The sequence below is a fragment of the Mustela erminea genome, chromosome 8 (genome assembly GCF_009829155.1).
Source record: "Mustela erminea isolate mMusErm1 chromosome 8, mMusErm1.Pri, whole genome shotgun sequence".
NCBI lineage: Eukaryota > Metazoa > Chordata > Mammalia > Carnivora > Mustelidae > Mustela > Mustela erminea.
The window spans coordinates 71,366,718-71,393,869 of NC_045621.1; the positions used below are offsets into that span (position 1 = coordinate 71,366,718).

Below are 27,152 nucleotides of genomic sequence, written 5' to 3' on the forward strand. Positions count from 1 at the left end.
TCTCTTTAAGACTTCATAGGTTTACTTTGGTAGCCTAGCCATTCAGCTCATTTGGGGTTTCTGGGTATGTCTTCTGGCAATGTCCTTGAGCAGGTGGGGTCTACCATTATTTATTTTAGGGTGAGGCAGCTCACCCAAAGCTCACCCAGAACTTTTGGGTGAGTTCTGAGGACAGGGATGGAGGAGGGTATGCCTCTGACTAAGAACAGTTGGATTGGACTGCTGGCTTGGTTCCCTACCCAAGTGAGGATTTAGGATGGGCTCTATGGTTGCCTGGATTCTCTGGTTAGACTTAGAGATGGTCAGAACTGGGTACCATAATCAGTAATAGATAGGGCTATGTAGGACAGGACCAAGGATGAATACAACTTGTTGTTTGGGGACCCAGTTGAGTCTAGAGTGTGCACTTAATTCTGTGGTCAGGTGAGGCCACTGGTTTTGCTCTAAAGATAGGGGAAGCCATGGGCTGGCTGCATTCTCTGTACCTAGGGCTATTGAATGGGCTTCACAGCTTCCTGTGTGCTCTGATTAGATTTCTTGAGCAAAGAAGCTGGAGGCTATTTCAGCAGTGAGCAGGGCTATGATTAGAAATAGTGGCACAGTGACAGAAATATCTCTAAAGCTGGTAAAACTCTTTGATGTTGTCTTAACTCAAGCCGACCCACACCTCAAGTTCCCCGACCAAGCAGGACCACTGGCTTTGTTCTGCAAACTCTTGGCTCTGCCTGCTTCTGAGCTTGGGTGCTACAGGACCAGCACAGCTTTCAGAAGTTGCCATCTGCCCTTCCGGTTGGATGGAGCTGGAAGCCACTCCATAGCGAGTGGGGCTATGACTAAGCACCTTTCTTGGGCATGGACACCCGGGTTCTAGGGCCAGCAAAACTCCTTGTTTGAGGATCTGGATAAGGAGATCTGTACTTCACTGAGTCTCCATGATTCCAGTGCAGCCCTGACTACGTTGTACAGATGAAGAAACCACTTTGGTTGCCACAGTGGTTGGGACCACTACTTGGGCATTGTAGATAGACACTTGGTCTGCCAAGATCTGTGCGCTGGTTGATGCAAATCCCTCTCCTCTTCTCTGTCACAGTCAGATTCCTGGTGGTGCTGGGCCCTACAGATCCCTCGGCAATCTTGTGAGACAAGATCAGAGTAGAGGTGCCTACAAAGTGACCCACAATGCAGTAGTGGGAGAAGTGCTGGTTGTTCCCCCTCAGTTCTCTTTTCCCAATTTTAGTATATGTGCTGCCGAAGCGAGCACAGTTCTCTTTTCCCAGTGGGAATCATAGGCTCAGGGGAGACCTCTCTGAGTGGTGCTGTGCTGGTCTGGGAAGGGGCGAAGTGGTTAGTGTGTAGCTGCTTTTCTTACTCTTCTAATGCGGTCTGTCTTGGTCTTTGAGGTACTGGGGGTGCTTTGGTCTCACCCCATGTTCTAAGATTCTCAGTGGTGTCATGGCCACATCTTCTACCCACTGAGCCAGCCAGGCACCCCAAATGGTGTATTGCTCTTAAATAATTGTTAGTTGTTCTTGTGAGGGGGGGTGAAGTCAGGAAAAACCTATGTCACCATCTTGGTGATGTCACTCTAGCATTCACATCCTATAAAAACACTAAAGATATATAGTATTCATTTTATCCTTGCCTACATACCAATGACGTTGTGTTGGAGGAGAAAATATTATTCTAATTTGATAAAGGATGGTTTTTGCTCATGACTCATACCTTCTTCCATTAGGGTGAGATAGTCAAAGACTATACCTTAAAAAACACTCTGTTATTTACTAAGTATTTTGAAAACATTACCAAATATGTCAAATTATTGAAATATGAACTTAGGTAATTCTACTGACTGTTATATCAATGTCCTAAGTTTGGCTTATTAGATATTATTCAGTATATTTGTGGTTTTTACACCTGAGTATTTAATATGTGTACTTTCAATGATTATTAAGTTGAAATTGTGTTCCTGAGATGAGAGTGTACTCTGCTCCCATATTACATGTATATTTTGTTAATGTTCAACATGCAATTATTTCATTTTGGTTTAATAATATATTTGAAGGAAATACAATTCACAGGCACAAAGTTGTTTCTAGGAGATTAGCTCCTTACTGTTTTTCCCCTGCCTAGGTTTTCAAATTAAACTTGACAAAATTGTTTTAAAAATAATAATGTGTAAAAGAAATATAAACTAAAACTATTAATTCTATGCTGTTTTTTCCTTTAAATTAGATATGTTGCCATACTGAACTTAATGCAATATACTTTCATCAGTGTAAAGTGTCATTCCTATAAAACCAGGGAGAATTTAAAACAAAACATTAAGGATATTGCTATGTTTAGGTTTTTGTTGTTCTCTGTTTGAATTCCCGGTCCTATTTATTTTTTTCTGTTGGAATAAGCAAAGTATGATCACAGGAATATTATTCAGAACTAGTACAACAGAGAAAATGAAAGCCAAGAAGAAAATACCATGAGGAAAAAATAGAAGCAAGTCTTATTACTGACAGTTTGTGGAGTCTCAAAGTAAAAAGACAAAGCTAGTAATGAATTAAAGCTAGTAAGGCAATTAATGATTAAAAAAAACAGTCTTCTCACTAGGAAAGATCACTCCTCCTCTAGTTGTTTATCATGATAAATAGTTGATGTTTTAAATAGACTGAAAGATTATGATATATTCCTGAATAGAAGGCCATAATTATGTGAGAAAGAATTTAACACATTCATATTGTAGATTCACAGTAATCATTTATTGCCAGTCATTTGACTATATGATGTTAAAATTTTTTCTCTCTAAAAGCAATAACAGATTAGGCATTCCTTATCTGTCTGCTCCCTTGGAGAATTTAGAAGTGTTGCATTTCTTATTGGACAGCACAGGAAGCATTTCATCAAGTTCTTGAATAACCACATAGTCTTTCTCTTGGTCCTGTATTCTTTTTTTTTTTTTTTTAAGATTTTATTTATTTATTTATTTGACAGAAAGAGACAGAGAGAGTGGGGACAGAAGCAGGGGGAACAGGAGAGGGAGAAACAGCCTCCCACCAAGCAGGGAGCCCGATGTGAGCTCCATCCCAGGACCCTGGGACCACAACCCCACCCAAAGGCAGACACTCAATGACTGAGCAACCCAGGCACCCTCTTGGTACCGTATTCTTATTTCATCGCTAGACTAATACTCTTGAGAGTTAAGTTCTAATCAGATTTGATGTTTCCATTTCCCAAAGTACTTATTTTTACTTATTTAATAAAGATCTTTAGTTTGCAGGATCTGTGTAATATAAGAAGTCTGGATAAAGATCTGCCTAATTTACTGTTCCTTATCTCTAGGAGTGTACATATTTATTGAACTTGTAGATATTCAACAAATAGTTATTGAGCGAATTTAGGTCAGGGGTAATCCCCAATATTTGCAAATGAAACAACACACTTCAAAATAACCCAGGATCAGGGCACCTGGCTGGCTCAGTGGGTTAAAGCCTCTGCCTTCAGCTTGGGTCATGATCCCAAAGTCCTGTGATTGAGCCCCAAATCGGGCTCTCTGCTCTGCAGGGAGCCTGCTTCCTCCTCTCTCTCTCTCTCCCTCTCTGCCTGCCTCTCTGCCTACTTCTGACCTCTATGAAATAAATAAATAAAATCTTTAAAAACAAAAAAAACAAAAAAACAAAATAACCCAGGATCAGAATCAAAATCACAAAGAAAATTAGAAAATATTTTAAATTTAAAAATAACAAAAAATATATCCAAATTTGTGGGATTTAACTTAAGCTGTGCCAAGAGGGAAAATTATAGCTTTAAATGTTAATATTAGGAAAGGGAAAATAGTTTATGATCAATGATCTCAGCTTCCACCTTTAGAATCTAGAAAAAGAGCAAATAACCCCTAATAGGTACTATGAAGGAAATAATAAGTAATGGAAATCAGTAAAATAGGAAATGGACATACAATAGAGAAATTCCAAATGACATAGAAAACAGAAACACAATAGAAAATAATAAATAAAACTAAATAATTCCAAAAGAAAAATGGACAGCCTTTAAGACCGATGGTTCTGGAACAATTCAATATCATATTTTTAAAAATCTTAACAACCTACAAATATGAACTCAAGATATACTATAGATCTAAATGTAAAGTTAAAACTCGAAAACTTCTAAAAGAAAATACTGGGAAAAATCTTTATGACCTTGAGGTAGGCAAAGATTTTGTAGGTGGGACATAAACACTTTAAAAAAAATGAAACTATTAAAAATCTGGACTTCATCAAAATTAAAAACCTCTATTCCCCCAGAGACACTATGAAATGATGAGGATTGCCACTCTGGGAGTGGGAGTGATTGAGAGAAAATATTTGCAATAATATGTCTGATAAACATCTTATATCTAGAATATAAAAAGAACTCTTATAAGTTAATAAAAAGACAGCCCAGGTTAGAACAAAAGATATACACAGAAATCATACAAAAAATATTGTCAATGGCAATATGCATGAAAACAAATTTAATGTCATTAGTTATCAGTTAAAAGTAAATTAAACCACAATGAGATACCACTACATGCTTATAAAAACGGCTAAAATTGAAAAGTTTGACACTAACAGGTATTGGCAAAGATGTGTGGTGTCAGTTGGAATTCTCATATACTGCCAGTGGGAATATACATTGATGTGAGCACTTTGGGAAACTAGCAGTTTCTTAAACACGCATTTACTGTATGACTGAACAAATCCACTTCTAAGTATTTGCCCCAGAGGAATGAAACCATATCCATATGAAGAATTGTACCTCAATGTTCATTCCAACTCAATTTGTAATAGCCTGGATTTTGAGAGAAATCCAAAAGTCCATCTATAGATGTATTGATAAGTTCTGGTATACTCAGAGTGGAATACAACCCAATAATAAAAAGGGACAAATTACTGTTACTTGCAACAACCTGGATGAATCTTAAAACTTTAGTGAGCGTAGGATGCCAGAAGTGGAAGTGTCTACTCTATGTACATATATATGAAATTCTAGAGTAGGCAAATTTAATTTATAGTGACAAGAGATCAATGGTTGCCTGGGGTGAGGTGTTTTTTAATTTTTATTTCATTTATTTTTTTTAATTGAATACAGAGGGGCATAAGAGAACTTTTTGGGGTAATGGAAAAAATTTGTATTTTGATTATGGTGTTGTTTATAGGATGTATAACAAACTTTCGCAAAACTCATCAAACTGTATTTTATCTATGGAAATTATACTATACTTAAATAAGGTCGATTTAAAGAGATGAATCAAGTGACACTTTTCTCTTTGTTCTCTGAAACCTAGGGATTACCATTCTTTAAAATTTACTGGATTTAGGGGAGGAGTAGATTTTTGACTACTAATTCAACTTATATTTTTGGTTATTTTTTTAGGTTTTCTATTTCCTCTTAAAGAGCGAATCAGTGATAAATAAATCAGTACTCTAGATTCCAATTTAAGCTACTTCTCTTTACTTTTTATTAAGAATTATGAGATATTAGTGAGGGAAGAGGGTTCTGTTTCATTCTCTTTCTCCACTTCCTTCAAATCCTAGTTAAAACTATTCCTAAGAGTCATCCTGAGACCTAGGTTTGGTTACCTTCCCCTCCCCTGTGTTTCCACATCACTTCCAACATTGTGCAATTTTCTAGTGGTTTTGATACCATGCCAGGCATTGCTTGTTTAGATAAGGGCAGAAGTAAAATATTTCTTAGCTGAAGAAATTGATGCTTATGTAATTTTGTGAATCTTGAAAATCTCTTGATATATTTAGCCATGTATCCTGGATCCAAGTTAGTTTTTAAGTTTTTTTCCTCTGTTGTTGTTTAATACTTCTCCATTTAGCCAGGAATGACAAATTCAGTTCAGAAGCCAGGCTTGTAATGAGTAGAATGAGATAGACTGGATAGTAAGATAATAGGGAATAGTGGGGGCTGTGCCAAACTGGAGAATTCATCCCTCTACCTGAAGCATTAAAGAAGAGAAGAGAAGAGAAGAGAAGAGAAGAGAAGAAAAGAAAACAACTTGCCTGCCAAACAAATATGTCTATAGGCCATATTAAACTGGTTGACCACCATTATGAAGCTATTGGCTTGTGACTTGAAATATACAGTCTCAATCAAAGGAGTTTCTCAATTAGGAGAGAAGGAATATTGTGGGAAGCTTTTCAAACAATACGTATTCCCCTTACCACCTGCCTAATAGAGAACCACTGGTATACTACTATCTTGGTATCTAGTATTAAATTATAATAATAAAGTTGATGGAACCATGTGGCTTTAGTTACTGGCCATTGCTAACAGTTTTCTTTTTGCCAGCAGAGAATGGTAATTTTGCTATGGGTTTGAACAAAACTACATTTGTGCACAATTGCATTATTAGAGAAATGACAAGAGATAATCACATGTAGCTCTCAAATGACCCACATTACAATGTCAAGTCCTTGGGCAAAAATTCTATTTTCTCATTTATTATTCATTCGTCCATTCATTCAACCATTCGATAAATATTTAAATGCATGCAAAAATGAGTTAGTGATTTCTTTTCTCTGAAGATACTTAAAACTTAGCGTTGGGAAGGAGAAAGCCTAGCACTGGTATTCAAATGGCAAGTGTCGCTGAGTTGGGCTTAATGAAGCCTCTTAGGATCAGCTGGCCTGCTAACAAACGCTTCATTTCCTGTGGATTTCTTCCCTCACAGGCTGAGCGGAGCTCCAACAGTCCTCACAACAATTATCACCCACTTGTTCTGTAGGTCTCAAGTTTTTTTGCATTAGTCAGGTTGAAGGATTCATGGTATTAATCACGACTGAAGTTGTTATTTATCACCTGCTGGGTGAGAAATAATAATTTTGGCACTAGTGGGGCAGCAGGCCAGAGGTACCAAATTAAGTAAAACATCTAAACACTAGCAAGGATCATTTCTCTGATTAATGAATTGTTACAAAGAAAAAGTGCTACTCATTATCTGGTCTTACCAATACAAAGTGGGGCATGTAAAGAAAGAAAAAGTACTAGCTTGCTCAGTTCAATTTTTCTGTTTATTTTATTCTTTCTTTTTTGCTCTCTTTTTTGCCTTTTGACTATGAGTAGATTTGTACAGCCAGTCACACTATTTTTTATTTTTTTGATACCAAATAACATAAAGGGAAAAATATCTTAAATTTCAATAGTGTGTCAGCCATTTCAATACAATGCTTTTTGTGACCTTTAAGAAATTAAAGTGATTTCAAAAGAGGTTGGGTAAATCACCTTTAAAATGTTGGATTACCTCTTCATACCTGTATAAATCAAAGATTTTACTCTAAAGAGTTGATGTATTATACTTTTTCACTCTGAACTGAATACTGTTTTTGAAGGGTTTCTTTTAGAAAGGGTAAATTTTCATTTCTGGTCTTGCTTGTTTTTTTGTTTTTTGACAGTTTCAAAAAAGAAAAGCTCATTTTTACTCTATACCCTAGAGTAATCTTTACCTTTCAAATGTGGTTTAAGAAGTTCCACTTGTAGTCATGATAGGAGTATAGGAGTGACAGGGACTAGATTTGTTCTGCTGTCTTAAACAACTTAAAAAAAAAAAAAAGCAGACAAACTATAAGGAACAATGGTTTTCTGACAAGAAATAGTAGTTAGTTCAGGATAGTGATCTTTGCCGGGAGGGAAAAAAGTGAGCCCTTCAATTTTCCCAGCTTCTGCCTAGTGAGCATTTCTAGGTTGCAACACAAGAGAGGGGAGCACAAACAGAGCCCACTAGGTTCCCTGTTGAAGGACAAAAGTTGAGAAGACAAGAGTTCAGAGTTCAAACAGGCCAAGGTGGCCAGAAAACACAAAGTAGAGTACCAGAGAGGAGACAACAGCATAGAGAACTCTATGAGATCTATAAAAGGTTTTGCTTCTGGTCTTGAGTGTTGCTCATCACATGCATAAGAAGAAACTACCAAGACTCAAGGAACTATTGAAAAAAAAAAACAAGCAGAATGATCTTTAGAGCTCATGGTAGGCTGGAAATAGTTTGTGTTCCACCCAGTCAAGAGCGGAAAGAACACTTGATACATGTGCCATTAAATGGGATCCTCAGGAGGGTGTTGCCTCAGAAGGGGATTAGGGCCAAATTAGGCCTAGGCTGAAGGCTGTGTGGACCCTCCTATGAAAGCTTGACAGCAAGCTTCAAAAGAATTGAATTAATTCCAAGTGACTTAATTTCATTCCAGAACAAAACCTTAAAATATTTAAGGAACATAAAAATCTCCAGCACCCAGAAATATAAAATTCACAATATCTGGAATCCAAAAAAAAGAAAAAAAAAATTACCAGGCATGCAAAGAAACACAAGAAGAAAAATCAATCAGTAGAAACAGACCCAGAAATGACACAGATGACAGAATTAGTACACAGTGATGTTACAACTGCTATTATAAATATACCCTAAATGTCCAAGAAGGTAGACAAGAGAGCTCTGTGTAAAATAAATATTATTCTATGTATATAATTGATGTTACAACTCTGAAAGTGTGTTAAGGACCCATTAAATGCTAAAAAGCCAGGATTAATATGATTGACTTTTCAGAAGAATCATTTCAGTAAGTATAGAAAACCTTAAGAAAATTGCTATTTGTATTTTCAAACAACAGGAAAAGAAAATTATCCTGAATGGCAAATTGAAATGCTGAACTTTATTATATTTATGCTTGTGTTAGAAACTATCTTAAGATGATTAATAAATATATGAAGGGTTAAAGTGAAGGCAGATGTCCAGTTCATTTGGTATGTTGTCAAAGCTTTACAATTTATTCAATAATTACTATTGATTAATGACACATTTCTGTCATAGAAGTTGATCAAATGGTTTTCTAATAGGAGTCAGTGAACACCATCTCTGTGTAAACCTAATCAGAAAATAATGTGCCACATGGAAACTTGACTTCCAAATGAGTCCAAGAAAGAAGTTAGTGTATTTTAAACTCCTAATTTGATGATGATTAATAATATGTATAGTATTTAAATTAACTAAAATTAAAAAAAAATCAAATTAAATTGAAAGCATCTAGGAGAGGGTAGTCAAGATAACTATATATGGAATACTATGATAATAGTTTTTTTTTTTTTAAGATTTATTTATTTGACAGACATCACAAGTAGGCAGAGAGGCAGGCAGAGAGAGAGAGAGGAGGAAGCAGGCTCCCTGCTGAGCAGAAAGCCCGATTCGGGGCTTGATCCCAGGACCTTGAGATCATGACCTGAGCTGAAGGCAGGGGCTTTAACCCACTGAGCCACCCAAGCGCCCCAATACATTTTTTAAGTGTTGCTATAATATGTACAATAATAAGGCCAGATCTAAATGCCATCTACTAACAAAACTCAATCCAAATGAATTTAATTCAACTAAACTAATATTTACTGAACATCTTTAATGCTGTATTTATTAGATTCTGAAGGAGAGACAAAAACAGACACAGTCTGTGGTCTCTAGAAGATTATAATCTATAGGGGCAGATAAGGCAAAGATGTGCGCAAAGTTAAATGAGAAGGCAAAAAGGCAACCATTTAAGAAGAGACAGAAGGCCATAGACAATTAAGTATTCCCAAAAATGACAGAGTTTAAACATGTGAAAAATTATTTACATTTAATGGAATGGCTGTGGAAAGCTTCATGGAGAAGATAAACCTGATTTGCATTTTAAAAGGAAGGAAGGAAGATAGGTAGACTTTGAATAGCGGAAGACTTTGATTAAAAGGTTACAGCATGAGTAGCAAGTGCCCGGCAAATTCATGGATGGTAGGTAAATCAGTGTGATTGGATCAAAGGTTTCTGTAGGATAATCATGAAAGACGAAGTTATAAGTATAAATTTGGATGAGGTAACAAATGGCCTTGAGCACACTTTAGCAATTTTGACACTTAGGCAACATGCAGTCGTCCTACACAGTGTGGTGTAATGGTAATTATTCTGGGTTGGAGTCAAAAACCTTGCGTTAGACTCTTGGCTTCAACTGGTAACTGTTTAAATGGTCTCAGGCAAGTTAGCCTTCTCCAAGTTTTATCTTCCTCATCTACAAAATAGGAGTGTCAATACCTGTTCTGTCCACCTCACAGGTTTGGTGTGAAGATCAAACAAATTAAGTTTTATGAAAGTTCTTTGTGGATTATGAAGCAATCTACAAATCCAAGGTGTTATTTTTATTGAATAGAAGAATAAACTATGATTAAATTGGCTCTTAAGCCAGATTGATAAGGAAATGATGTGCTCTATGCCTCCTGTAGGTAGGAGACAAAAATGAAAGCCCCTTTCATTAAGTTGAGGTAATGAGTACTTGGATTACGAAGATTGCCAAGAAAAAAGAAATAGAGGGGCAGATCTGAGAAAAACTTGGAAGAAAAAGGGTACAGGGCTGATAGCTAATGAGATGTGGTGGAAGAAAAAGTAGTGGAAAAATTTGGAGCATCAATGGCAGAAAAACCCCCAGTTGATAGAAAAGCATATTCAGGAGATATTGACAGTTTGGAAGCCAGTTTTGGACAAGCTGAGTTGGGCATCCAAATGGCAATGTCCAGCAGGCAGTTTAAAAGATTAATTTTTTATGATTCTAATTGAACAAATCACCTGAAGAATCTTTTATACATAAGAGAGATCTTTACTATCCATGTCCTTGGTATTTGTAGGGTATAGGAGAACAAAAAGCCTGGGGATTGGAGGAGGGATAAACTGGGAGTAATGGCTTTGCCAACCTTGACAATGCTCATTTTAAAACATGTAAATTAAATTTGTCAGAATAAGTTCCTAGGGGGCTGCTGGCCACATCTTAAAACTCCCCCACATGTAAGTTCACTAAATCCATCTTGCTTGTTTTTCTATCATTTTATTATTAACATATGTATATTTCCATTTTCTTCCCTCTTGTCATTAATTGAAAGAATTACAGGTAATCAGAAGTGGCAAATATTGATTGAAATTCTGTTAACTGGCTGTTCTTTTCAATTGAGAGTATTCATTTTCTGGAAATCATCCTATTGAGTCTCTATTCAGATGGCCTTGATAGGTTTTATTTCACTTACTCCCATAAGCATAACTAGATCTAAATGGGATTTTTTTCATTTTGGTAAGTACATGGATTTTTGTTTTGTAAGTTAGATTTTGAGAAATGACTTCTTTTTATTAAAATTAGGTATTTTGCTCAAGTTTTCAAAAGTCCATGTTTGAAAAATTTTTTGTTTATGTCCAAATATGGTAAATGATAGAGGACAAGAACTAAATATCACATGTCTTCATTTAGTTCCCCCCCACCCCCGCACAACCCGCCATTGAAAGAGGGGGGTGGGGGAGATATTTTATGTCCATGTGAATTTTATAGGAAAATAAATCCATATGTTTCTGATGCATTTACACTTAACTCATCAAAATGTGTGGTTTTGTAAAAACTATTTGATGTCTAAACACATCCCTTTGGGACAGTCTTTAAACTTTTTAGTTCTTCATTGCTCCCTCTCCCTCCCTGATAAAAACAGAGGATCATAGTAAGAAAAGAATCAAATGTCTGGATTGTGGGAGCTTTTACAAGTTAAAAAAAAACAAGTAAATAAGCAAGTAAGTAATCCTGTCTCCATGGTTTAGAAATTATGTTTTAGGATCTCACTTGCACCCTGTGTGTGGGGGGATGTGTATCCAGATAAAAGAAAATTTTATTTCTGTGTTCCTAAACCTTTTTTTTTTTTTTTTAAGATTTTATTTATTTATTTGACAGGGAGAGAGACATCACAAGTAGGCAGAGAGGCAGGCAGAGGGAAGGGGGAAGCAGGCTCCCTGCTGAGCAGAGAGCCAGATGCAGGGCTTGATCCCAAGACCTTGAGATCATGACCTCAGCCAAGGGCTAAGGCTTTAACCCACTGAGCCACCCAGGCTGCCCCTCTCTGCTCCTCAACTTTAGACCTGCAGAAGAGCTGCCTCATCCTGTTGTGGTAGGGATGACCATTCCCTCTCCTTCTGGTCTACAGTCATGGCAAATCCCTACAACTAATGACACCTGCTAGCTGTAGGTGTGATCCTTTCTGTTTACAACGGATGACACCAAGCAGACCTTCCACCACGTTCTCTTCTAAGCAGCCAGAACCCAGGCCGTGTGGAAGGCAGCCGGCACAGCAGTAAACCAGGGGGTGGCAAGAGGGCCCTCAGCTTTCCCCTTTATCAAAATATATTCATTCCCGTTTTCAAATCGCTGTTTTTGAGTCCTAAATCTCTCCCCCGCGCTAATTTCTGCAGGTCAGACTTTGACCCCGATTGCAGCAAAACCCGGAGGCCGCTCTTCAGCCGCCGAGCAGCCCGCCTCCCTGCGTGTCAGAAGCCATATCGCGGCAAATGCCTCACACACCTTGGAGCGCAGCTTGTGGAACTGATGAGGTGAGAGCGCGGCACAGCGGCGCGGGCCCGGTAATCACAGGGCTGGGGAAACACATACATCATCTGCCACCCAGGTTGGCATTTCAAGTAAAAAACCTTCACACTGTGTAAGATGTTGGACAAATGACGGCCATATGCATGTTTGTCTGGGTGCAGATGGCTGTGCGTTCTCAGAGAGGAGAAAGCTGAGCTCGGCTCTTTTTGCAGACAGTTTAATATTGGTGACACAGTTTATGTCCTCTGCAAAAACAATAATGGAGGAGAAGGTGACATAAATTATTTGCAAATCGTTTGACATATGCAGGGCATTGTCCTTGCAATAATCACCATCAGTCTGTCAGTTTAAGATATGAACCGTGCCACTGCCATTTTATATCACTGTGTTAAGCTTTCACATGCTGTAATTTTACAGATTTGTTCTTTGGAGAGCTTCTACAACACAAATCAAATCGGATTATGTTTAGTCATGTACTGTATCGCGCCTGCCGCTTAGATAAAAATAAAACCGCGCCGGCTGCGGGACGGGGATCTCGAGGCGCTCTTCCGTCCCGGATCTCCAGGAGGCGCCGGTTAAATAAACGTCTCCGTCCGCGCCATTATTCAACTTCCGTTCATTTGTCAAGTTGGGGAGGTTCTTTTTTTTTTTTTTCTTTTTTCTTTTGAGAATATTGACTCGCGTCTCTCACTATAAAGATATCTCGGATGAAAGCGGCCATTGGGGGGATTTCTAGCAAATTTCACAAGTGAATGTGCAGGTGTTCAGTGATAGCTCATGGCGACCTTTCATTCTGTCTGGGGTGTTACTGGGTGTCTCTCTCAACCCGAGAAAACGACTCTAAATGGTGCGTCAGAAGTCGGCGCGCGGTCCCAATTGCTGCGTTCTGAGCTTAATGCCACACGACACACTGGGCTTATTGAGTTCCTCATGCCAAGTGATGCTGAAGACAGTGTCTTACCGTTGAGCCACGCAGAGCCAGGGCTCGCCCTCCTGGGTTCCTGGGTCACTGTTCTATTGCCTATACTTGGACCGCAAAGATTTCTAAAGGGAAATAGGATTTGTTTTCATTTGGAAAAGTTAGCTCTCTTTAGTTACCTTAGCCGAGCTGTGTCTACCTGCCCTCCCTCAGTACACAGCCCTTGAACAAAGATTTACTGCATTTCCCTCTTTGAGGTAACATTTTTTTCTCACGGAAAGCAGCCAATATCACTATACCATTTGATATCTATACTGATAAGTGCAGTGAGGCAAGCATTCGTAAATAAGTTGCTTTAATCTGTCTTAAATGATGCACTTAAACAGGGCGTCAGGGAATTTGACTTTAGGCTCAGATGACTTCACGAAGTCTTCATGGTAACATTCAATTGGAATATTCTTAGCATTCTAGAAAGATTGAAATAAATAAAAATGTAAACTCAATGAAGATGCTGATAAAAGAAAATATTTATAGGACCTATGTGTAAAGACGGCAATTTTTCCTGTCTTCAACAAACTTAACTAGTCTATTTATTTTGGAAGTCATTGCCTAGATGCTGATATGACCTCCGTCTAACCTTCTGTTGAACCCATGCAATTCGATGTCCCTTAAGCACTTCAGGTGCTACAGTCCTTTTTTAGTTTATATTTTTAAAGATTTTATTTATTTGAGAAAGAGAGAGAGCACAAGCAGGGAGAAGAGCAGAGGGAGAAGCAGACTCCCCGCTGAGCACGGAGCCTGACATGGGGCTCCATCCCAGGACCCTGAGATCATGACCTGAACCTAAGGCACCTGTTAACTATTTAACTGACTGAGCCACTCAGGCGTTCCTCTACCATCCTTTCTAGACTGCTCTTCCTCAGGTATTTCCACCATCTCTAAAATGGCTGTCTTAATGTGGCCATCTCTTCAGTTGCTCCTTAGTTTATGTTCTCTTATAACTTTCATGCTCATTTCGTGCCATAAAACATTTGTATATATCATAGTTAATTATTTAAATTATTTATCTCTTCAATTAGACTGCCAGGTCTTCAAAGCCATGTCAGACACAGAGTGTTCGGTAAATAGTTGTTGAATTCGATTGAATCATCTTTGGCTCCTCTTTCTCCCCTCATCTCGGTATCAAATGCCGTCAGTTGTTCCTATGAACTGTCTCTAGAATTTATAGCAGCATTTTCATTCCATTGCTTTGCTTCTGGTTTCAGATCCTTATTGTCCTTCTATTACTGTGTGTTAGCTATTCCATCCAGACTGAAGTCCCTCACTGCTGTCTCTGCTTTAGGTGGATACATGTTTCCTGGTGGTCCACGTGCTGCTTTTGTCTTACTGTTCCAGGAACTCATGGTCTCATTATAGGATTGATTATTTATGTTTCACCAATCAGAACTTACCAAATATTAGCTTACTGTTAACTTTTTGCATAAATTGGGTTTAAAAAAATTTTTTTAAAAGATTTTACTTATGTATTTGACTGACAGAGATCACAAGTAGGCAGAGAGGCAGGCAGAGAGAGAGAGAGAGAGGGAAGCAGGCTCCCCGCTGAGCAGAGAGCCCGATGCGATGCAGGGCTCAATTCCAGGACCCTGGGATCATGACCTGAGCTGAAGGCAGAGGCTTTAGCCCACTGAGCCACCTGAGCCACCCAGGTGCCCCCATAAATTGGGTTTTAGAATATAATTCTTTATATTGAGTTGTAGTTTTCACTAAGTCTGATCTCTCTTCTTTGTGGCATCTATTTTTAGCTCATATGATCAGATTAGATTTCTCTTTTCCTTTCAACTATTTACTGATGCTTTAAAAACCTTTCTTATTTTGACAAATTTTAAACATACAAAAATCTAGAGAGAATAACGTAATGAACTCCCTGTATCCACTGTCCAACTTCAATAGTAATGAACTCATGGGCAATCTTCTTGTCTGTGTATCCATTTCCATTGTTTCTGTGCCTCATTGGGTTGAGTCAGATCCTAGATGATCTGTCACCTTTAAATATACTATATATTTCTAAATGATAAAGACTCCCTTAAAGCCTTATTAACACCATTATTACACTTAGCAAAATTGACAGCAACACCTTACCATCATCTAATATGTAGTCAATGTTCATATTCCTTGGTTGTCTCATAAAATGTTTTTTAGAAATTGTTTATTCAAATAAATATATAAATACAGGGTACACATTGGTGTCAGGTTGGTGAGTCACTTAATCTTTTATAATCTATAGAGAACTCCCCCAACTCTTTATTTTTTCTTGGCATTTAGTTTTGAAAAAACTAGGTATTTGTCCTGATTTTTTTTTATCCTGCTTTTTCTGCAATCTGAATTTGCTGATGGCAATTTTCTTTCCCTTTATTTACCAGTTTTCAAATTAATGAATTGGTTTCCTAACAATCCTTAGTGATGAATGTGTGTACTTTTTTAAGTACCATTATGAACAAAAGGATTTAAAAATTTGCTTGTTCACTCCATGTATTTATAACCTTTACTGATGCTCAAGTTGTACCGTCTTCAGCCAGTGGGAGGTTCTCGAGTTTTGGCTCTGAATCCTTTTGACTTGGGTAGTATTATGTTGCTTCCAACTTTTATTTGACTTTTTTTTGTTTTTTAAGATTTTATTTATTATTTGACAGAGAGTGACACAGAGAAAGAGGGAACACAAGCAGAAGGAGTGGGAGAGAGAGAAGCAGACCTCCTGTGAGCAGAGAGCCAGACATGGGGCTCGATTCCAGGACCCTGCGATCATGACCTGAGCCAAAGGCAGACGCTTAAAGACTGAGCCACCCAAGTGCCCCTATTTGACTTTTATTATGATCCATTCATACATTTCCTTTCCCAGGACTGGGATGACCTTTCTCTCTTAAGAACTCTGGCTTTTTTTAAAAAATGGGAAATGGTATTTAGAGAACACAATTAAGATGCTCATTGCAACTGGGTTGATCGTTACTTTAGGGATTTTAGTGAATAGAAGTAGAAAACATAATATATTCATATACATAATTGAAACACAAGGCATATTCAGAGAAGTCTGACCTGCATCTCTGTCCTGAATATATCATGGTCCTTAGGTGTTTGGGTGTTTTTCCTATTGTTCTGCTTTCTGTTGCAGAAAACACAGTACTTTAATGAAAAATTGTGTATATATTTTCTCCATATTTTTGCTAATGCACCTTTGGAATTGATTCCTAGAAGTGAGATATATGAGTTAAAAGTAAATGCCTATGTCATTTGGTCGCTATTGGCAAATTCCCTATGGATGATCTAATTTTGCACTGTCACTAGTAATATATGAGAGTTTCTATTCCCTCCACAGCAACATAGTATGTTTTCTAACTCTGATTTTTACCAATCTGAGTGGTGAGAAATAATATCTTAAATCTAGCTTTTAAATCAACTTTGTTGAGGTATAATTTACATGTAGTAAATACAAATTTTGGTGTACTGCATTCAGATTTAGAAAAATATATAATATCTGTGTGACTACCACCAAAATTAATATATAGAGCATTTCCATCATCCCTCCAAATTCTTCTGTAGTCAATACTCATTCCCTACCCCACTCATGATCTCAGGCAAATATGAACTTCCTTTGTATCTCTATAGATTAATTTTTCCTATTCTAGAATTTCATATAAATGAGATTTTATGTACGTACTTTAGTGTTTGATTTTTTTCAGTTCATATGAATTGAGATTCTTTTTTTTTTTTTTTAAGATTTTATTTGTTTATTTGACAGACAGAGATCACAAGTAGACAGAGAGGAAGGCAGAGAGAGAGAGAGAAGGAAGCAGGCTCCCTGCTGAGCAGAGAGCCCGATGCAGGACTCGATCCCAGGACCCTGAGATCATGACCTGAGTCGAAGGCAGCAGCTTAACCCACTGAGCCACCTAGGCGCCCTGAATTGAGATTCTATGTGAGATTCATCCATGTTGTTGCATGGATCTGTTCATTTTTTGAAATGCATTTTATAAGTTGTAGGGATATACAGCGCTTTGTTTATCCACTCACCTCTGGATAGATAGTTGTGTTATTTTAGGTGTTTGGCTATTTTGAGACACTCTGTTATGAATATAAGTTTTTGTGTGGACATATGTTTTCATTTAGCTCAACACCTAGGAGTGGAATTGCTCAGTAGTATGGGAAGCTCGTATTTAACTTTATGAGTAACTATAAAATGTTTTCTGAAGTGGTTGTACACTATGGTAGTCCTACTGGCAGTATTTGAGAATTTTAGTTGTGCCACATCTTTGGTTTCACATGGTGTTGGCACTTATTCAAATTTTAGCCATTTTAGTGCAGGAGTAGTGGTGATTGTGATTTTATTTTGCATTGCTCTGATGACAGTGATGTTGAGCACCTGTTGTAGAGCTACTGGCCAGTACATATGTCTTTGGTTATGAAGTGTTTGTTTAAATCTTTTGCCTAATGTTAATTGGGGTCTAAGAGTTTATTTTTAAAAAATTCCTGGATGTAAGTCTTTTGTCAATATTGTTAATATATTTTCCCAGGTTGTGGCTTGTATTTTCAACATTATAAAGTGTATTGTTGAAAAAGCAAAAGTTGTAAGTTTTGATGAAGTGCAATTTATTACTATTTTGTTTCTAGGTTTGTGCTTTCTGCGTCCCATTTAAAACATCTTTCCCTAACCCAAGACCACAAAGATTTTCTAAAGTCTTAGCTTTCACATTCATTTCTGTGTGTGGTGTGAGGGGTAGAGTCCTTTTTTTTAGCGCGTATGGATATCCAGTTGTTTTAGCCCCATCTGTTGAAAAGACGGTTCTTTCCACACAGAATTATTTGGGTACTTTTGTTTTAAATCAGTTGACCACATATGTGTCTGTTCCTAGACACTTTATTCAGTTCCATTAATCTATATGTCTATTCTTATGCCAATACCACACTGTTGAGGTTACTGTAGTTTTACAGTAAGTCTTGAAATTGGGAAGAGTACCTCTCTCTATATTATTTTTCTTTAACAAAAAGGTTTAGGTGACTCTAGGTCCTTTGAATTTCTATGTAAATTTTAAAATTCATTTGTCAGTATTTACACACACACAAAAACTTTCTGAGATTTTTGCTGCAATTTCTTTAAATTTAGGGAGAATTTACATCTAAACAATATTGTTTCCTCCATCTAACTATCATAGTATTTATTTATTATCTATTTATTTATCTATTACCTATTATTTAAGTATCATAGTATTTACTTTTTGTCAGCAATACTTTATTGGTTTTAGTGGATTGTTCTTGTGTTTTGTTGATTGTTTTCCTAGGAATTCCATGTTTTTGATAACATTGCACTTATTACTTTTAAATTTCATTTCAGAATTATTTGTTGTTAATATATAGACATTTAATTAAGTTTTGTGTATTTCTCTTGTACCGTACAACTTTGCGAGGCTTACTTGTAAGTACAAATAGCTTTCTGTAGGTTAGTTAGACTAGTTTTTTACATACGTGGTCATGTTACATCTGCAAATAAAGACAGTTTCCTTCTTCCTTTCCCATCTGTATGCCCCTTATTACTTTTTCTTGCTTTAGTATACTGGCTTGGGCTTCTAATACTCTCTCAAATAGAAATGGTGAGATGTAACATCACTGCCTTATTCTCAATATTAGGACCTCAGATGTTCACCGTTACATGAAATTATTCGTAGGGTTTTTTTCCCCCCATAGATTCTTTTTTATCAGGTTGAAAAAGTTCCCTTCTATTACTGGTTTGTTCTTTCAAATGAACTTTAATCAACTTGCTTAACTCCAGAAGTGAGAAGAAGGTAAGTTGGAGGTTCTTGTTCAGAGAGTAGAGATCTATAGATAAAGTTGCATTTCAGGAGCATTTTGAAGGTCAGTATTTTGAAGCAGGTGTTGTGTAGGAGGGTAATTGGGATAAAGGTCACTTGGGAAGTTGGAACCTGATGAAGACATTAACCTTGATGTTTCAGCAAGCACGTATGAAAAAACAAAGGACAAAAATCCCAAAATAGCAATGAAAGAAATAATGATGTATCTTATTTTTTTAATTTTATTTTTTTATAAACATATAATGTATTTTTAGCCCCGGGGTACAGGTCTGTGAATCGCCAGGTTTACACACATCACAGCACTCACCACAGCGCACCTCCCCGCAATGTCCATAACCCTACCACCCTCTCTCAACCCCCTTCCCCCAGCAACCCTCAGTTTGTTCTTCAAGATTTAGAGTCTCTTATGGTTTGTCTCCCTCCCGATCCCATCTTGTTTCATTTATTCTTTTCCTACCCCTCAAACCCCCCACATTGCATCTCCACTTCCTCATATCTTATTTTTTAAAAAGACTTTATTTATTTATTTGACAGAGAGAGATCACAAGAAGGCAGAGAGGAAGGCAGAGACAGAGAGGGGAAGCAGGCTCCCTGCTGAGCAGAGAGCCCGATGTGGGGTTTAATCCCAGGACCCGGAGATCATGACTTGAGCCAAAGGCAGAGGCTTAACCCACTGAGCTACCCACGCACCCCAACATATCTCATTCTTTTCATACTTATCTAATTTTATGTGTCTTATTGCAGTTTTTAGTGAGAGCTCTAATTTGTCCAGACTTTGACGTTTCTCATCCTGTAAAAGAACAGAATTGTCTGCTGCCCATTCAGATAGGAAAAGACATCCCCAACCCAGTCTTAATCACGTATGTGTACCAAATTGACTAGCCACTAGCAGAAATGGTCAGCTGTAAGCTGTCTGCTTGTGGTGTAGTGCAGGGCACCATGATGCCTTAGTAAAAGTGCGGCCTTAGAATCAATCAGACCTGGGTTCAAATCTTACCGGTTCTTCTTCCTAGTCATATGACCTTTGGAAGGTAGTTTCTCCAATTGTAAAATGAGCATCTAATACTTACACTGTAGGTGTTGAGCTGATTAAATGTCAATACATAGTAGTCTCATTTTTCTCCTGTCATTTATTAAGGCATCGTTAATGCAAGTGTGAGTAGGAAGGGCTATGATTTATTTTCATGCCCTGGTTTTTCTCTGTAGTATGCCAGTTGATATACCCAGGGGTTAAAACAGGGATCGTGGCTTTATTATCACTCTGTTGGCGAAGAATCTCTTAATTTATATTTCATTTTCTTTGGAGTTAGAATGTTAGAAAAAATAAACAATGTGTTTTTCTTTTTGCTAGAATGGTATTTGAAACCAAAGCTGGCAAGGTAGAGAGTAGTAGGTCAGCCTCCTGGGCAGTGTCCTTGAAGATGTGCATAGATCCAGGAATATCCATCCCTCTCCTTCCACAGACACAAATGGAATCTTTCCTGGATGCAGAGAAAACCAGCACACAGTTTTGGAGATCTTCGAACTAGAGCCGAAAGCCAGGCCAGGGCCTGATATCTGTTTTCTTAGACTCCCAACTATATACATTTTTTAAAAAATTCATTTCTAATCTTACTCAATGAAACCTATGCTAAAGCACATTCAACACTTTTTAATATTGTATGTGCCATCCGAACTATTTTCCAAACAAATCTTGCTGGAAGCATGGCTTCATTCTTTTTTTTTTTTTTTTTTTAAAGAATTTATTTATTTATTTGACAGAGATCACAAGTAGGCAGAGAGGCAGGCAGAGAAGGGGCTCCCTGCTGAGCAGAGAGCCTGACATGGGGCTCAATCCCAGGACCCTGAGATCATGCCCTGAGCCAAAGGCAGAGGCTTTAACCCACTGAGCCACGCAGGTGCCCCATGGCTTCATTCTTTTAACACAACTTCCTGAGCACCTATGGTGAGTCAGTTATCGCCCGGTGACTTCTTGTGCTGAAGTGATTTCTAGATAAATAGAGGGAAACTAATATGTGTAATAAAGAAGTTCAGTTTCAATATTTTGGAATCAGTTTCTGATTTCTTGATGTGTAATGGGAAGTAATAGGATTCTATGTATACTAAAGTACATCAGAATACCCAAGAGTATAGGAGATGGCTGAATAATTTCCTTAGTCTCTAAAATATCCCATGTATTTGAAGATGGATTATGCATGTTATTTTTTTTTATCTTCAGTTGCCTTGGTATTTTCACTTAATTAATTTCTTAATTTAAACAAATGCTTAATCAGAGGTATTCTGTACCTTTTACAGGTACATATTTATAAAAAAGGATATATATTTTACAATGCCCAAAATATCTGTAATTTTGTTTTTTTTTATTGCCGACTCTAAAAATTAACCTCTTTGTATCAGGGCAGTCAGTGCTTTTCTGATTATAAGTCAGTGTTTTTCTGCAAAACCCTCAAACACACATATATCCACAGACACACCAGATCTTAAACCCCCAACAGTAAGTAAACCCATTCCAAGTTTGCCCATCTCAAAGCGTAAGTGCCACATTGATACTCCCTTTTTCTTTAATTTAAATATAACTGTGGTGTATACTTAGCCCCTTGTCACCATGGTCTTGTTAGAAATGCACAAAGATTCCCAAAGAGATGGTTGTCTTCCATTTTAGAAGGCTTCTACAAAATGCAAAGCAGTAAGGTTTTGTATTGTATTAACTCAAGGAAATTTAATAAGAACAAAAGCACTGTGATAGCATGCAATGTCCTTCTATTTTAAGCAAGAACAAGATTACCACTGAGGTTTTTCCTTTGTACCAAATCTACTGCTTTCTGCCTAAGTACTCATGGTATTCTGGTAATATTGAACGAGGTAAATTAGTTCAAATTTAGTTTCTTACCTGTAGACTCAACCGTGGTCTCCTTTTGTAACAGCTGGTAGAGTTAACAATAAAATATAGGATGTCCAGTGAAATTTGAATCTCAGCTAAAGAATGAATATATTTTTAGTATAATTATGCCCTAGCTAGCACATGGGACATACTTATACTAAAAAAATTATTAATCATTCATAAGAAATTCGAATTTAATGAGTGTTCAGGATTTTGATTTGCTAAATCTGGCAACCCTAGTTTTTGGGCTTTTTGGAAAAAGACCGTTCTTACAATATCCATATTTATATATCTATAATTTTAGCACAGAAGTACGTCTAAAATAAGCCCAAAATACATGTTTATTTTGTTTTTACAGGCAGACATCTCTGTCCAGAGACCCTGGTGCAGCTTACCTGTTCCACAGTGAGAACTTTGAGAATGATTAAATAATAATGTAAAATATTCTGGGAACGAAAACATTCCCAGGATGTTTGCCTTTCTCTTACCACTAGTCCATAGGGAGTTACTTTGGAAGCTGGATTACACAGCCATTTTCTGTTTTCTGGCTCAGTATGAGACTGGATGTTTCCATTTCACCTCCAACAGGTCACAGTAGGAGCAAAAGTCTTCTTCCCCACATCCAGGTTCAATATTTGGCTATTGTTAAATATTTCACAACTACTGATTTTGTATGCCAGTATTCCTTTTATTGGATTTTGATGTTTGATTCCGTTTCCTTCAGAGGAATTGAATCCACTCAACACAAAGATTCAATTTGAAACTTGTTATAAGGAATCCCCCCACCCCTTACATCTGGGCATCCAGGGCCACCGGCAATGGTATTGTTCTCCTATGTTACTCCCATTGTAATGAGCTTACAATCCTGGATCTTTAGATCTACTGCAAGTTTAATTGAAAGAAGCGTTTCAGCAAAAGATCTATTACCCAGTAAATTGAAGAGGAAATAAGAAAATAATAAAATGTATGTCTAGAATCCACAAACATACCAGATGAACAAATATATTGGCTCATAATTTATTTTGAAAAGGGTCTTATAATACAAAATGTTGAATAATCAAAAGTGGTTGATAGGTGCCTATGACTAAGGCTGACATCTTTAGAAAACTACCCCTTTTTCCAAATAAGATCCACATCATAAGTAGTCAGTCCTTAATTATATAGAGAAACAAATGTGATAGAGTGAGCACATCCCATTCATGGGCAGGCATCTGAACAGGAGAATTACCATTATCAAAGGCCTATATACTGTCACATGAGGGCAACATGTGTTTTAAAAATAATAGGTTATGCATGGGAGTGCCTCGCCTGGTGATGGCTTCTAGTCCCTCTGACATTCATGTAATTCTTTTAAGAAGTCTCCTTGTTGTCGTAAGCTGATTCTGATCTTGGCTGGCAACATTTATTAAGTTGTAAACATGATTTTTACAATTGTTGTACTTGTTTAGGATGTGAGAAATTTTTGTCCGGAAGAAATTTCTCTTGGTCCTCTATGTTAGCCAAGAAGAGGTCCTCCCAGACTTTTCAGACTGGGAGGCCCCATATGGTGAATCAACATCTGTCACTGATTGATTTGTGATCTTTCTTCTGCCATTTGTTGAAGGTTTTAGCAATCAGGGAAATGACTAAATACAAGGGCTCAAATTTGACTCAGACTTATGAAAATATTAACCTTGTCCTTAACCTTTGGTGTTTTCGATTTGGTGCATCGAACAATTGTATTTGTGATTCTAGTTAATTGAGCTCTTACTTAGAACATATTCACTTATCACAAACTATTGAAATACGTGTATGTTTTAGAAGCACCAGGTACCATATTTATGAAGCTTCATATGTCCTGCACCTGCTGGCAACTTACACAAATCCAAGATAAGACATTATTTTTTTAGGGGTTCCTAGGATGCAGAAACCCCATAATTTTATTGCTTTGGACACTGTTTTAAATGTTCTCAAGCTAAAATTTGGCAAAACCATTTCTAGTCTACATATTTTTTAAAAATCTTTTATTTACTTGGATGCTATTTAAGATGATAGTCATGAATGTTAAAATCCGTTTTTTGATAAGCAGGTGAAAATCTTGCCTTTTTAGGGGGATTGCCTTGCAGCAGCGTAGTGCTAGGTAAGTTAAAGCCCAGAGTGGGGTACAGTGCAATTCCCAATCCCTTCCTCTGCCATTTATGGCCAGGAAGGCTGTAGGAATGAATGGGGCTGTAGAGAAGGGCATCTGGAGGGAGAGTGGAGAGGGACACAGGAGGACCAGGAGTTGCAGCTGCCAGGTGGTGGCTCCTTTGAATGGCCTGTGACTTCTCAGCTTCCCTGATGATTCCTGAAAGGAAGACTTTGAATGGACTTGCTCCGTGGGGCAGAACTTGAGGAAACCACAAAGGACATTTTAAAGGAGGTTGAAATTTTACATAAATCTTTGGGATACTGAGCTAGTCACAATCAAATATTGTTACTTGGACCATCATTGTCTCTAGAGGGTCGGTGAGGCTGGTGAGATCTGGGAGCAGTCAAGATATTCACAAATAGCCCGAGTCACCATACAACACCCTGTATCATTGAGAACCTTCTGTACTTTTCATTGGCACCATGGCTCAAGGAGATTCAAGCTATTTAATATAGTACTAATTTGCATGTTTGAGATGAACCACTGGCCAGTTGAGAGAATTTTTGCAATTAATTCCATAGATCCTAGGAATTTCCTGTCTCTACCTTTAGAATAGTGTTTCCCAAATTTGGTACAGCATAAGAACCATCAGCCATTTGTTGACACACAAATCCCAAGACACACCTTTTGTAGATTCTAATTCAGGAGGCTGGGAGGAGGGTGAGGTGGGATGGTGATCTGTGTAATTTGGTCTGGGCTCTGTATTTCTAACAAGCTCCTCAGATAATCCTTGTGATCAACAAGTTTAGGAGACATTGACTTAGACAGGGTTTATGTATGAAATGCCCTGGTTGGCTGGATTTTGTCTAGAATTTGATCTCTGGGATTTGATGGGCAAGTACATCATGTTATCCTACTCATTATTTATCTTATTTTCATAGATTTTGGTACATTTTTCCTTTTTACCTTTATTGGCTAGGGAGTCAATTTTTTAAGTTCTTTCTTTCTATGAGAAATGCATCACCCACACAATCATTTTAGTTGCCTTTTATCTAAGCTTCTGGTCATGTGTGAATATTGAGTATGAGGCCAGAATTGGATACACTTTCCCAGACATGGATGTACCATTGTTGCCAAGAGGGTAAGAGGGAGTGTTTACCTCTCATCCCTGATCACTTCCAGGCCCCATCTCCCCATCTCTGCCTTCCAACAACTCCAAACAGCTTCATCAACACCCCCAAAGCCTCCTCGTGAGCCTCATCTCTTATAGTTTTTTCTTTCCTAGGACACAAAACCCTTTCCAGCTATCTACATTCAACTAACTACCCCCCCTTCCTTTACCTTACTTGACCCCGACCGTCTAGGCTATGTGTTCTCCATATAACACCATGTGGTGCAGCTAGGAGAGAATTCATCCTATTCCATCCAGCTGTCACCCTGTAAGACCAGAAGCTTTGCCTTTCCAATAGCAAGCATAGAGCTTTGCAAGTCCAAGTTCACAACATGTTTATTGAAAGAAATAGTATTTATTTGTTATATTTTCTGATACCATCCGCACTTATTCACATTTATTCACAGCCCAGACTGTGGAGTTTCAGTGAAGAATTTTTTTGCATGACTTCTCTAAATGCTGACACTCCTCATTCAATTTTATATAAAATCAGAGTTTTGAGAGATCCTTTTAGTATTTTGCTCCTATCAGCACTTCACATTTTAGCTCTCTTAGTGTTGTCCATACTCTGGGAGCTTTCTCTTGTGCTCTCTTGCAGAACACTTATAAAACATCAGATAGTCTCAATTCTCATCTCTACAGAAGCCAATTTTGTATTCAGGAAAATGTTTACTTTTACTTATTTTTTTGTTTTTTTTTTGCTTCTATTCGGTAATCCTTCCTTCTTCTGCACAGAGGATACTCCAAGACCTTCTCAGTGGATGTCTGAAACCATAGATAGTACTGAATTCTCTCTATATGTACTATTTTTAAAAATGCATACATACCTATGATAAAATTTAATTTATAAATTAGGCACAGTAAGATATTAACAACAATAATAAAACAGAACATTTATAACAACATAACATAATAAAAGTTATGCGAATATGGTATCTCTTTCAAAATATCTTATTGTACCATACTCATCCTTCTTCATGTGATGATATGAGAAGATAAAATGCCAGCTTGATGAGATCAAGTGAGGCGAATGGGGACATAGGCCTTGTGATGTGGTGTTAGGCTACTTTTGACCTTCTGACCCTCTGGCAAAAGGTCAGAGGGAGGATCGTCTGCTTCTGGACTGTGGTTGACTATGAGTTTCTTCCACTGAGGAAAGCGAGACTACAGGTAAGGGAGGGCTGGAGGCGACTACTGTACTTCTCTCTTCTGGACTAAACAACAAAACTTTCAAGAATAAAGATCTTGAGCTCATGGATAGCCATTTGGATAAGAATGAGTCCAATGGGACATATACTGATGGTTTAGAATGGAAAGAAGGCCTATAAAAATACGTCAACTGGAATTCATAGCAAATAATGTTATTTTGGGGAGCCATTCCTTGGGAAGAAGTGGATACCTTCAGAATGTGTATGAAAGCATCTTTTAGGAGCTCATGTCTACCAACTCAACTCAAAGTCTTTACAAAGGCCTATCAGGCCAGACATGATTTGGCCCCTGCTACCTCTCAGAACACATCTCCTGTCCTATTCCCTTTACCCCCTCGGCTCCAGCCTGTAGACCTTCGTGCTCTTTCTTGTTTACTCAGCCTGGACCACTTTCCCACCTCTTTTCCTTCATTCTCTGCTCAGATATCACTTTCTTAGTGAGTTATTCCTTGGCTACTCTATAAAAAAAATAGTACCTCCCCCAACCTGTAGGTCCTACCTGTCTCTCTCTCAAACTCTTCCTCTATAGCACTTACCAGCTTCTGATGTACTTTATGTTTACTTGTGCATTTGTTTTTCTGTCTTCCCTGCTAGGAAGTAAACTCCATAAAGA

General features: G+C 37.7%; 1 long non-coding RNA gene across 1 annotated transcript; it reads right to left on the bottom strand.

The window, feature by feature from the left end:
- Window positions 1–620: 620 nt before the first annotated feature.
- Window positions 621–25,466, bottom strand: LOC116597818. The gene is made up of 3 exons (XR_004288792.1): window positions 25,456–25,466; window positions 18,963–18,966; window positions 621–714 (listed from the first exon to the last, which is right to left on the bottom strand). It is a non-coding gene; the product is annotated as an uncharacterized LOC116597818 (long non-coding RNA).
- Between the last annotated feature and the right edge of the window lie 1,686 nt (window positions 25,467–27,152).